The sequence below is a fragment of the Callorhinus ursinus genome, unplaced genomic scaffold (assembly GCF_003265705.2).
Source record: "Callorhinus ursinus isolate GAN/ISIS: 27379988/994484 unplaced genomic scaffold, GSC_fseal_2.0 scaffold149, whole genome shotgun sequence".
NCBI classification, from domain to species: Eukaryota; Metazoa; Chordata; class Mammalia; order Carnivora; family Otariidae; genus Callorhinus; species Callorhinus ursinus.
In genome coordinates, this window is record NW_027397211.1 from 12,384 (window position 1) to 26,198 (window position 13,815).

A 13,815-nucleotide genomic window follows, 5' to 3' on the forward strand; every position below is an offset into this window, starting at 1 on the left:
ACCCAGATCCTGTCCCTTCTCCTGCCCTGGATCCTGCACCTGCCACTACTGCTGACCCTGTCCCTCCCCTTGCCCCTGCCCCTGCTCTTACCTCTGGCCCTTCCCCTGGCCCTGCCCCTATCCTGAGCCCTGCCCCTACTCCTGCTCCTGCAGGGCTCCCACGGCCACATCCAGAGCCCACAGCCCTGCAGGGAGAGCTCCTTGTACAATTACCCTTAGTTCCATCGCCGGAACCCAAGACCCCGCCCGATTGTTTCATCCCCTCCCCCTGTGTTCTTTCTCTCTGGTACATATTAACTGTTATTTTATCCTTCCATGTCCTATATACTGTTTATTATTTGTTTTAAATAAAATTACTTGTTTTCAATTGAACATGTCATGAGCATTAAGTACATGCCCAACGCTGTGCCACCACACCCCAGAACATTGCCGCAGAATATCCTTCCCCAAAGGAGTCCCCGAACCAGAAGCCCTCCCTGCCCGTTTCTCCTCCAGCCCAGACCCCGGCAACGCCTAAGCTGCTTTCTCTCTCTGTTCCTTTACCTATTCCTGATGTTTCTGTAAGTGGAATCACACAATAGGGGCCTTTGTGTCTGCCCCCCTATTTTCAAAGGGGACTCGTTTTCTTCTGTGTTTGTCATAAAATTTCCCTTATTTGATATTGAAATCCCCGATGGATGACACATCAGATGTAATCACAGAGGCCACCTTAGGAATTATGGGCACAATCTCGGGGCCGAGACCTCTGTTCCTGCTGAGACACCACAGCCTGACCCCAGACAGGACAGGGCTGGTTCCTCCTGAGACCCACACAGAAACCAGGGAAATGCAGAAAGCTGGAAGACACACCACAAAGGGCAAAAGCATTGCTCACAACCCAAGGCCAGAGAAAGGTTTCACCTGACTCTGGTCCAAACCACGCTCCCAGTCACTGGGTTCCACAGGGACGGAGACCAAACACATGCAAGTCCAAGGCGGAAGGATAGGCACGCAGGGAATATGTGTCAGAGATGCGGGAGCTCCTGGGGAAGGACTCCAGCAAAGGAAACCCTATGGAGGCAGCGCTGCTCACCCTCAGACTGGCAGGTGCCTGGTCTGGGGACCAGCAGCCCTGGGGAGAACATGAGGAAGTAGAGGTCCCCGGGAGAGAACGGTGACAGGCACCCCTGTCTGGGAGAACAGTGAGCAGCACCCATCCCAGGCCACAGGTGCACCCATCCTCAGCCTCGGACTCAGCCCCGGAAACTCTGGCTCGGTTTTTCACACATGTATTGTCAGGAGTGTTCATCACAGCGGTGGTGGAGAGAGCAGGGAATTGAACAACACTAATGCCCAAGGAGATGGATGGGATCCACTGTCCCAGTTCTCATGATAGAATGCCCTGCAGCTACTGTCCCGGGGTCATCCAGGGCACAGGATCCTGGAAGCCCCTCCTGAGACCCACCCCTCCTGCCACCCTTCCCCTGGGAACATTGAGAATTGTTTGAGGAGGAGGGTGAGAGGATCCAGGATGACAGCGGGTCCAAGGAGAAGGAAGGTCAGCACTGGGAGGACAGACGGACGTGCCCTGAGCCACCATCCAGGGCCCAGGCTGTGATGCCCTTGGACTTCACTCCAGATAAGGACTCCTGATTTATGGACCCAGCTTCTGTGGTTTTACTCCCTCCCTCATTTATTCCCCACCTCCACCCCTCCCCTCCCTCCCCCTCCCTCCCTCCCTCCTTCCTCTCTCATTCAGCAGAGGATCTGGGGTCCCTGCTGTGTACTGAGCACTGGGGCTTCATCAGTGAGCACCCCACAAACCACATGGTCAGGTCCACTGTGGGAGGTGACGGGGGCAGTCCTCAGGGCTAGCACTAGTGATGAGCACCAGGAATCTGCTCCTGAAAATACAGGCCAGTTGCACAAAGAATGGAGAGACCCATGCTTAGCACTTCCTCTAGAAAAATCTGGTCCTGAAAAGTGATGAAAAGTAAGTATATCCTAGACTTCATGCAGTGTGAGTTCTAATGGCAGGTTCCTACTGATTCCTAGAACCAACAAAGAGTAAATCATCCAGTGTCAACTGGGGTGTTGTGACCCAACTTTTCTGACCAAATGACACATTTCAGCCAACATCTCCAGGGCCTCTGAGTTTTCCCAAGGGTCTCTGCGATTCTCTGATCCTTCCATCAACCTCCTTGGGAAGCTCTATCCTGTCGTCTTCCTTGTCTCCTGCCTCTTCTGGGACCCTTCCGTGGCCTCCCCGCCAGGGCCACCCCCACCAGGACTCCCTGTGTCCCTGGCCTGACACCCACATCCCATGCTGGGTCCTGTGAGCCCAGTGCTTTTTGCAAGGATTGTGTGCTCCCTCTGGGGTCATTTGGCATCTCCCTTGCAGTGGCCTCCATCTTCCTGTGCTGGGTCTCCTCTGAGCAGTCTGTGAGGCCGGACTGTACCCATGTCACGGGCATGGAAGCGAGAGTCCAGAAGGTCCAGATGACCTGCTCCCAGTCCCAGCGTGTGGAGCCTGGGTCAAGGATGGTCCGCGAGCAGAGGAAGACTTGGGCCCAGGGAGACTGAGGGAGGATGTGGCACAGTGAGCCTGCAGGAGTAGAGTGAGCACTGTGGGGACTTGGTGCTCAGGCCTCCTGGGCGACCGCATCTCACCCACAGCAGCTCTGTCCCCAGGGCTGGAGGTTGTCAGGGTATCCACCCTCCGAGGCTGTAGGCTGACAGTGACTGGTAGGAGAGGAGGTGCACCTGATGCAGGAGAGAACCCTCTGGCAGAGAGGAGGGGGCAGGTGCTCCCTCAGCAGCTGGAGGAACTCGGGGTAGCCACCCTCCCGGGCTGCAGGATGGCAGTGGCCGGCAGGGGAGGAGGCACCTGGTGCAGGAGAGAGCCCTCAGGCAGAGAGGAGGGGGCAGGCTCTACCCCAGCAGCAGGTGCACTGGGGCAGGCCGAGGGGGCATCCGTGGACAGCAGTGCCTGCAGCTGGGGTCTCCACACAGACCCCCTCCTCAGGCTCAGCACAAGCTTGTCTGGATGGCCTTTGTCCCCCAAATACAAAGTCTGGCCCAAGACCCTCCTCAAGCCCCGACTCCCAATCCTTTGACCTCAGCTCAAGTGACAAGAAATGGCCAATAGTTTAGGTGGGGTTGGGTGCACAGGGACATTTGCTTTTCTGGCCCATGCTGTAACATTGCTGGCATTTTAAAGATCTCAGGGCTTTGATTCAAAAACGGTAGGATGCCAGGGACCCCAGTCGGCTTTCTGGAAACCTGCCTCTGGGCCTTGCAGCCCTCCCATCCCACCAATTCTGCTCAGTATCCCTCCAGGTCACAGACCCACAGTCTTGGCTCCTCAGATGGCCCGGACGATGCACCTTCAAAAAGCGATCCCGGTGGGGCAGCAGGACACACTGCAGATTCCAGCAAATCTGCCTCCCAGAAACTCAGGGTACTACTGGACGAGCTGTCTGAAAACAGCCATGTCAGGGTTCCAGGAAGATACCAGAGGCACAGGAGTAACTGAGGAGCATCTGAAGGTCGGGTAGGGGCTGTCAGAGCTTCCAGACCCTTCTTCCCTAAAGCTCCTCATTCCTCAGCCTTTCTTCCGGTGATTCTGCTTGGTTTCTATTTGCCCCAACTGTTATCCATTGCCTTAGGCAGCAGAGACTCACGCATGCCTTTAAATGTTTTGGACATTGAATATCCTCCAGTAGCCATTTCACTACTGGGAGAGTTGGTAGCAAGCAAGAAGTCCCAGAGGACTCCAAGGGTCTGGACTTGGTGTTTCCCTCTCCTGAGATGGGGACACCTGTGGGAGGTGCAGGTGGTCAGCTGGGGGAGGGGGGCAGGCACCTGACGTGGACAGATGGGGTATAGGTGAGGCCTGAGGCCCCCGGGGTATGTGCCTGGCATCCGGACTAAACAGGTCATCAAAGCTGCAGACTGGCTGGGATCATCTTCAGGCTGAGGAGGAAGGTGAGGGGAGCAGAGGGGACTGAGGAGGTTTGGATCAGACAGGAAAGGGCTGAGCCACACTTCTGGGGGGAAAGTGGGTCAGGTTCAGGCTCACAGGGACAGACCTTGAGGCCATTATGCCATGTGAAATAAGCCAGTCCCTAAAGGACCGACACCGGAGGACCCCACTTGTGAGGGATGGAGAGCACTCCCGTTCACAGAGGTGGAAGGAGCTGCTGGGTGCCGGGGCTGGGGAAGGGGAATGGGGGGTTAGGGTCTCGTGGGTAGAGGTTCAGTTTGGGATGATGAAAACATTGTGGCGATGGACGGAGTTAGCCGGTGCAGAACAGGGAATATACTTATTGCCACTGAAATGTGCTTCATGGTATCAGTTGTATGTCCATTATACCACAATACAAAAGAAGTGAGTCAGGACGTTGGGGCCATCGTGAGCCCCTGGAGGGCCCAGGAGCAGGGAGCCTGTATCTTCATTCTCGCTCTCATGCTCTGCCCCTTGTTGGGTGACTGAGCTCAGTAAGTGCTTGCTAAGACACAGTGCAGGCAGCTGGTCCAGAGAAAGTGCACAAGTGCAAACCCACTGGTGGGCACTGAGGAATCCCAAGGGGATGCACATCCAGACAGAGCGAGTGCCCACATTTCACAAACACCAGCACAGAAATAGCCATTTAAAACCAAGGCAGGAACCTTATATAGCCCAGAGGGCTCCACGCTCCTGGAGGCCAAGCTAGTGGCCACGGCCAAGGCCTCTGGTTGGTGAGGGCACTGGGAGGTCTGAGAGGTGGCTCGGCGCACCCTCACCCTGAAGCTCCATGGCTGCGGTGAGGTGTAAGGACTGGGAGGGAAGACCTGGCCAGCGCCCGTTCTGGCTCCATGGCTGCTACAGTGCTGCTCCCAGCCCCAACAGGCAATGTCTGTTTAGAACCAGAGAGAAAATCTTTTCTCTCAATTGTTCTTTTTAAAGATGGTTGCTCAACATTGACACAGAAAGACATCCGACATAAAACTGGAGTCGTTCACAGCTGGAAATGACCCAGAAATGATAAAAATGTAGTGACCACAAAGAGAGGAACTTGTGCCCCCAGGCAGGCCTCCTGTGTGCAGGGGTGGTTGGGGTGCTGGCATGCCCATGCAAGCAGTGCTGGGCTCCACAGTCTCCCTCAAGGGGACAGAAGTAGGAATCTGCTCTGATGGCTCTGCTCAAGGCAGCACCCCATGATGGAGATGGGGGCAGTCCCTCGTGAGTTCCAGATGTCCTGGTGACTCTTGGGCACAGCCACAAATCTCAGCTTCTTCATGACCCAGGGAATGATGGTGGGCCAGCCCAGCAGCCTCAGGTCCCGCAGATCCTCCAGAGGACAGCCCAGCAGCCACGGGTCCTGCATGGCCTCTGGGGCAGCCCCTCATGAGTTCTGTGTGTCCTGGTGATTCTTGGGCATGGCCCAAATCTCAGCTTCTTCATGACAGGGGCCAGCCCGGGAGCCACGGGTCCCACAGGTCCTTCAGGGGACAGCCCAATAGCCGCGGGTCCCACAGCTCCTCTGGGAACAGCCCCTCATGAGTTCTGGGTGTCCTGGTGATTCTTGGGCACAGCCATGGATCTCAGCTCTTCATGTCCCGGGGAATGATGGGGGCCAGCCCAGCAGCCGTGGGTCCCACAGGTCCACCGGGGACAGCACCTTGGTGGGCCTGTGGTCCAGCAGGTACCTGTTCAGGTGGCTCTTATCAGGCCACATGGCCTCAATCCCATTGGCCCAGTTGACCACCATCACCTGGTGACAGGCCGAGGTCAGTCAGGGAACCTCCACCACCAATTCCCCAAAAAAGGCCCCCATGTAGTAAAAGTTGCCCTGGTCCCTGGGGATGTGGGTCTGGGACTGGCCAGCGCTCATAGCTAAAGTCCTCATGGGCTGCCCAGTACAAACCGGGGTGTGGGGTGCCAAAGAGGGGGAACAGGATCTCCATGCCCACATGGTCCCAGAACTTCATTCCCACATCCACGTCCACGCACACCAGGTCATCCACGTCACAGAGGAAGCGCTGCTCACAGAAGCGGCTGATCATTGCCATGTGCTGCATGGACACATCCTGCCAGTGCAGGACGCTGCGGACCTCGACAACCACCACCCTCTGGTCCTCCCAGAGTGGCCCACGGGGCACAGCAACCAGCTGGTCGGTGAAGACGTAGTAAGTGACCCTGTGTCCACCATGAGGACCACCACACTCCGGCCCACCCGGAGGGGCACACGGGGCCCGGCAGCCGGCTGATTGGTGAAAACCTAGTAGGTGACTCCGTGCCCCACCCTGAAGTGCTTCTCTGCCGTCTGCAGGAACAGCTCCAGGAAGACCACGTATCCACAGGGGCAGTGGACAGGGCAGGAGGAGGGTCACTGCCAGAGGCTGGCAGGAGGACCCCAGAGTTGGGGGCCATGGACGTGTGCACCTTCTTCAAGGGGGCAGGCCCTGGGCTGCATTAAGCAACAGCCACCTCCTGACCTTCCTGAGGGAATCTGCCAGCAGGGCCTCCCTAATGTCTGTTCCCAGAGATGGGGGCCATCAGCACCCCGTCTTACAAAGGGGAGCCTGAGGCTTCGGAGGCTGGAAACCCAGGCAGCCCCACAGTCAGCATGCTGGAGCCAGGAACACTCCCCCTGTGCTGAGCTCCTGGGCAAACCCTGCAGGTGCCCTCCACTGGCTGCCCCCCCTGCAGATCCCATCCCCACCTTCCAGGAGGGAAGCACCTTTGGGCACAGCCCTCATTCCTATGTCTTACAGAGTGGGTAGAATCAGCAGGGCCGGCCACCTGTCCCACTTTGCTTTGAGTGGGCTGCCGCTGGCCCCCACAGACCTGTCTCCACTTCCTGTAGGGTTCTCCCTGGAAGGCTATTGGGCATCCTGCTGACAAGGTGCTCAGTAAGCCACTGGTATTCCTAGGAGGGGTCACCCTCAAACTCTGCCAAATCAGGAATCAGGTCCAGCCCGTGGACAGGGAAGGCAAAAGACGACACCAGGAAGAAGAGGGGGCTTGCTTAGGCCCCAGGCTTTAATCCAAGGGTGTGAGCTTCCAGGTCCAGTCTACATCTCCCCGGCCCCAAAAGGTTCAAAGTCTTGTCCAACCACGTCCCATGGCTGGTCCCCCTTTAAGGGTACTACCTGCTCCCCACTGTGAGGACAGCAGCTCCCCCATTATCAGCAAGTGTGGTGAGCCCCTCTGAGATTGATTATTTTGTGTAGGCGCTAAGGCTACTTCCCTGTGCCTGCCCCATAACGGGCAGGTTAGTAAATCGCTCACCCAGGGAAGGCGCGTACTACATTTAAATAGGGGATAAGCACACTCAACCAGCAGACATGAGTCAGGTCACCATAGGGCAAATCCAGACCCAGCCAATGGGGCAACAAGCCAGATATGAAGCAGGGGGATAGAAGAGTGATCCTGGCAGAAGGCACAGCAAAAGCAAAGGATTGTAGTCAGGCCCAGGGCACATGTGGGACGACCACACACTTGGGTGGCCCACAGAAGGGGGGGCCGTGGTGGAAGAGGTGAGGCTGGAGAGGATGGGCAGGAGGGGAGCAGACCACAGAGAGGCCCAAAGGTTATGTTCCGAAAATATCACTCTAGTTACCAAAGGAGAATGGGTTCTGTGCAGCAGAGGACAGGGAGACCCTAACCCTAACCCTAGTCCCTAACTCCTAACCCTAACCACTATTACCAACCCCACAAAATCAGCAAAATACATTCCTGTACCTTTCTTAAAATAGATGTAAGAAGCCAGATCAGAAGAATTGCAAAACCAAGAGTTCATAAATAGACTGTGCACCCTAAGCAAGCGACTCTGCACAAACACCTAAAAGGTTATTCAATAGAGTGAAACAAGCAATGTTATGCATCACAATGAATTTTAAATAAAAACATGTAGTCATATTAATTGATAGAATAGAAAATATTCTAACCAAAGTCCAGTGTCTGTTGCTGATATAAATACTCACGAAAGCAGGAATAAGGAGTAATTTTCTCATTAAATCTCTAGCAAACACCATACTTAAGTCTGAAGATGGACAGCTCTACTCTGAAATCAGGAACAAGGACGGGATGCTGGTTTTCACCTGTTGCTCAATATTGGGCTGAAAATTCTACCCAGAAGGATAAGCCAAGAAAGAAGGCATCCACATGTGAAAGGAAACACTAGAACTCTATCTATTCAGAGACCAGAGATGACATCATCTTATATGGAGCTTCCTAAAGAATCAACAAAAAATGATTACAGCCAGTTACCTAATTCAGCAAAGTTACAGGACAAAATATCAGTACACAAAAATCTCTCTTATTTGTATACACTAGCAATGAATCATCCAAAAAGGAATTTAAGAAAACAATTCCATTTTAGGGAACATCAACATTAACCAAATATTTAGGAATAGATGTAATCAAGGTGCACGTCTTCTACACTGAAAGTTACAAAACATTGCTGAAAGTAAGGGAAACCTAAATAATTCTGAAGACACCCCATGGTGATGAAAAGACATGCTATTGATAAGATGGCAGTAGTATACAATGCAATGTGGAAATTCACTGTGTTCCCAAGAAAATTCACAAAGGCCTTTGGGAAGAAATGCACAAGCTGATCCTAACAGTCATATGGAATTTCAAGGGACCACAAGATAGCCAGAACAACCTTGAAAAAGAAAATCAAAGGTGAAAGGTCATACTTCCAAAGTTCAAATCTTAATACAAAGCAACAATAAAGAAAACGTTGTGATACTGTCGTAAAGGTATGCATTCACCCTGAAGCAAATAATACATTATATGTTAATTAACTGAATTTAAATTTAAAAAATTTTTAAATAAATAAATAAAATAACAATTTTTATTGTTATGCATACCCTTTTAAAAAGGTATGCATACAGATCAGTGGGATTTAAGTGAGACCAGAAATAAACCCCTTCTTCTATGGTCCACTGAATTTTGACAAGGGTGGACAACATTACATTGGGGGACAATTGGTTATCCATGTGCAGAGGAATGAAACTGGACCCTTACCTCATACCACATAGAAACATTAGCTCAAAATAAGTAAAGGCTTAAATGTAAGAGGTAAAATTATAAACTCTAGAAGAAATACATGGGGATAAATCTTCATAACCTTGGATTTAGCAATGCTTTTAGCTCTGACACCAAAGCATAAAAAAGAAAAAATAGATAAAATAATATCCTCAAAATTAAAAATCTTTTCAGCACGCCTGGGTGGCTCAGTCATTTAAGCATCTAACTTAATTTTGGCTCAGATCATGATCTCGGGGTCATGATATCAAGCCCCATGTCAGGCTCCACGCTGAGCGTAGGGCCTGCTTGAGAGTCTCTCTCCCTCTCGCTCTGCCCCCGACCGCTCACACACTCTCTCCCTCGCTCTTAAAAAAAATGTAAAAAAAAATTACAAATCTTTGTACATCAGAAGTTACTATCCTGAAAGTGAAAAGATAGCCCCCAGAAGGAAATATTTGTACATGATGTATCTAGTAAGTGTCTGTTGTCCAGGATATGTAAAGAGCTTTTACAACTCCTCAACAAAAAGACCACCTAATTTTAAAATAGACAAAGACTTGGATAGACCCTTCTCCAGAGAAATCACGGGGAGTTGGGTGTTTAATGCACACAGAGTCTCCCTCAGGGAGAATGAACACGTTCTGGAGAATGAGGTACAACCGTGGGAACTCAGCCAAGGCCAGAGCATTGTGTACCTGAAATGTTTTAGGTGGTAAAGGTTATTTATATTTAGTCACGGTGAAAAAGTGGATGAAGGACTGATGCATGTCACCACGTGGATGGACACGGAAAACAGCCCAAGTGACAGAAGCCAGACAGAAAATACCACTCAGATTAGCGCCGTCTGTAAATGGCTCGAAATCCATCCTTAAATCCTTCAATCCATCAGGGTTGTGCAAATAAGGGAAAGTCTCCAGAGCAGCTCCAGGAAAAGAAAACTGGATCCGAATGGAGAAGACGTTTCAGACCGTGGGGCAGGTGGCAACAGTGGAAGTGGGCCTGTGGTCTGGGTTAAAATGTGGAAACCGCGATGATTTCCTCACTTAGGGTTCTGTGGTGGTTCTGCAGGACAGTGTCCCTGTTTGGGGTAAAACGCACAGAAGCACCCCGTGTGAAGTGGTAAATGTGGTTAGGAAATGACAGCTGGGGTCTGAGTGTGGAGATAAAGCGTATTTGCGCTGCGGTGACAGGTTGACCGCACTTTGAAATCACCGCAGAGTCCACTACTCTTCAAACAACCACGTCGGCACCAGGTCACGGAAGCAGAGACGACACCAGACTTCAGGATGGAGGCCGAGCCCTCCCAGACCCGGTTCACCCACCGTGAACAGTCACAGGCCCCGGAGCGGAGGACGCCGGTGTCCGCTCCTCCAAGAACTCCACGCTCCCTGCAGCTCCGCGGGGGCGAGCCGCCGTCACCCCGAAGCCTGCTTCTCTCCGGCGGACTTCCCTTCGGAACAGCGCTCCCCGCTTCCTCCTCCTTCTCCACGACATACTGTTCCTCTCCTTCCTTTCTCGTCCGCGATGTGGCCGGAGCTGGCTTGTCCCGGATGGCAAGTCTCTGCTCTTCCCAAATAAACCCATTTTGCTGGTAAAACAACCGGCACTTTCAGTTTAAGTTCAACAGAACGAATAAATTCGATAAGTTGGCAAGGAGCAAAACCAAGAGACAAAAATCCGGTGCATTTCCAGGCGCTCCTCACACCCCATCAGGACGAGACCCGCTGAGAACAGGCTCCTTCACACCTGCATCGAGAAGAACCACACACCGAGGAGTACATGTCCCCAGGAGCTGACACACCTGTTCTCTGACCCCGTGAGACACGGACCGCAGACGTCGAGGGAGACACGCCAGGAAGAGGAGCTGACAGACCTGTTCTCTGACCCCGTGAGACACGGACCGCAGACGTCGAGGGAGACACGCCGGGAAGACACCCTGCGCTCAGGGAAGAGCGGACGCTGCGAACATGTCTACTCTCCCCCAGCCGTCCGCAGAGTCCGCGCCGCCGCTACGGGCCTCCAGCGGGGTCTTCGCAGACACGGAACCCACAACCCTGACGCGGGTGTGGACGCGGGGAGGAGCGGGCGGGGCCGAGGCGGGGGAGCAGGAGCACGGAGGCGGGCGGCCCGGGCCGCAGACCGCGGGAGCAGCCCAGGAACCGAATCCGGGTGCACGTGAACACGGACGCGCGGACCCCCAGAGCGGATCCGAGGCCAGAGAGGGGAGCCCCGACAGCCCCGCGCACGGCACCCCGGGGACCCCACGTCACCGCACACAGAGCCACGGACACCCCACGGTCTGCGCACCCGCCCTTCCTCCGCTGAGTCCTGTGAGCACGGGCCCCCTCAGCGGTCCCCGCTCAGACGGCTTCTCCTCACCTTCTCCTCCCGCGGTGGGGCCTGAGAAGGCCGGGCTCCTGTCAGCGTGGACGCGACCCACGGCCCCCAGAAGCCTCCAGAGCAGGTCCTGAGGAGGCCTGGCTCCTGTCCTTGCGGACACCGCCCCACGTCCTCTAGAAGCCTCCAGAGCAGGTCCTGAGGAGGTCCGCCCCTGTCATGGCGGCTCCGCAGGCCGGGCTCTGGGCTCCGGGCGGGATCTGCGGTCGTGCGCCCTCTGCAGGCGGGGGAGGCAGTGCAGGACAAGGTGAGCTCCCCGCTCAATGGAAGCACCTGCGCTCTCCCCCTGTCCCGCTGAAGCCATTTAAATCCTGAAAATTCAAGCTGAATGGAGCCCAATATCCCCCCCAACTTCTCCAAAAATAGCTAAGGAACAATTAATTGGAAACAATATGGAATGACAATGGTCCCTGACCCAAACAGTGCCACTGAACCTGCCCCTACCCCTGACTGAACATGATTCTGACCCAAACTTGATCTCAAGCCTGGTCCTGACCCCAGCCCAAGACCCTAACCCTAGCCCCCAAACCCGAACAATGTTCACAATAATCACAAGGCAGAAACCATGCAACTGTCCATCCATGGTGAATGCATAAACAAAGTGTGGTCAAGGGTTTGGGTCTGGGTTCAAGTTCAGGTTTGGGTCAGAGCTCTAGATCAGGGTTTGGGTTTAGGATCAGGGTGAGGGTGAGGGTTTTGGGTGAGGGTGAGGGTAATGGTTAGAGTTAGAGTTTAGGGCTTTAGGCTTGTGATTTAGGGTTTAAGCCTTAGGGCTTAGGGGATAAAGTTTAAGGTCACATTTGGGTTTGGGTTCTTGCTGGGGTTTGGGTTCGGGGCTCATGACTCAGAGTTCTGGTTCAGGGTTTGGGTTCGTGGTTCAGGGCTTGGATTCAGGGCTTGGGTGCAGAGTTTGGGTGTGGGGTTCAATTTCAGGCGTGAGATTCAGGGTTCCAGTTTGGGGTTTAGGGTCACATTAGTTTTTAGGGTTAAAGTTAGGGTTAGAGTTAGGTTTAAGGATCACACATGTTCTTCAGTTGTCATCATAGACACAGAATTTTTATCTGAAGTTTCTAAATCTGAAATCTATTTAGTCTTGGTGTCAGGAGCTTGTTCAGAATTTAGGGTCACAGTAACTGCCTACCAACAGCATTCTGATCCTAGAGTCTCCAGTCACCCAGAAGCTGCTTTTTTTCTTGGTTCAAACATACCCTTTGCAGAGAAGGGTGAGCTGGTGCCAAATTTGGGATGATTTCACAATGGTAGAGGTGTGAAACCAGATATTGTGGAAATATTCATGGAAAATGAAACAGGAGACAAATAATTTGTCAACTCCTGATTCTTCCACAATAACAAAGACCAAGTTCCCAATAGAATCTGATAATGTTCCCTAGGAAGGACTACGGTACTCAATACCAATACCAAAAGAGGGCACCCTCCCCTGGTTTAAACTAAGAATCACAGGAGGATACTTCCTATTTTGTTTTCAGAAATAAAATTTTATTATTTGGATGTTCCAGTGTACAATTTGTGGAGGCATTGCCAACATTTTCCATTCTCAGATCCTCATCAACAAACGGATAAAATGCAGGCACTGCATTTATTATTTACATTGTAATGCACTGCTCATTGGAAAACCAAGTACAAGGAGGGCTATTAGAAGTTATAAAAATATATCTACTATTAAACTCGGAAAAAACACTCTTTATGGGCACTTAATGAGGATCCCTATCCATAAGATCTCACATCTCATCCTATGGAATCCACCCAAAAATATCAATAACAATAGCCCGCCAATCACTATAACCACCCCACCAGTTACCTATAGGCTTGTAATACACACTCCAACCGCTAGAGACACACTTCTCAGCAGCAGAACAGGACTTGCCCACTCCCGGGGGTCCAACTGTTACAGTGACATAAAAAAAATTCCACTCCTTGGAAACCCCAGATGTTAGGACAAAGTAACAGAAACCACACCCACAGCTTAATAAAATACAGATATCTCGTTAGCTGGATGCTGCAGATCACCACCACTCTCACGAAGTAACTCCACAATGGACTCCAGATCTGTGCTCTCCCCAGGATTACAAGGTACATTCTTCCAATACTCCATCCTTAGAACAAAACCTTTAACTGTCCTCGTCAGTCTTGTGTGCAGGCTCACAGTGAGCCCTGCGAAAGCCAGATACCTTCTTAAGAGCACTCAGCCTCTTGCACCTATCCTAGCAGATGGGGGTGCTGTTCTCCCCAACTTCTGTACCAACTAGAAAATACTTGGAACAAGTCTTGTCATACTCCATGCAAAAAGTGTATTCTTCATCTACATAATTATTGATGATGAAACACCACAGATTCCTCACACCTTCTTAAATCTAGGTAAATTGGAGATACAGGTTGGTCAGAGCTATTATCCC

General features: G+C 52.4%; 1 pseudogene; it reads right to left on the reverse strand.

Moving 5' to 3' along the window:
* Positions 1 to 4,000: 4,000 nt before the first annotated feature.
* Positions 4,001 to 10,498, reverse strand: LOC112813874 (histo-blood group ABO system transferase-like; annotated as a pseudogene).
* Positions 10,499 to 13,815: the final 3,317 nt, after the last annotated feature.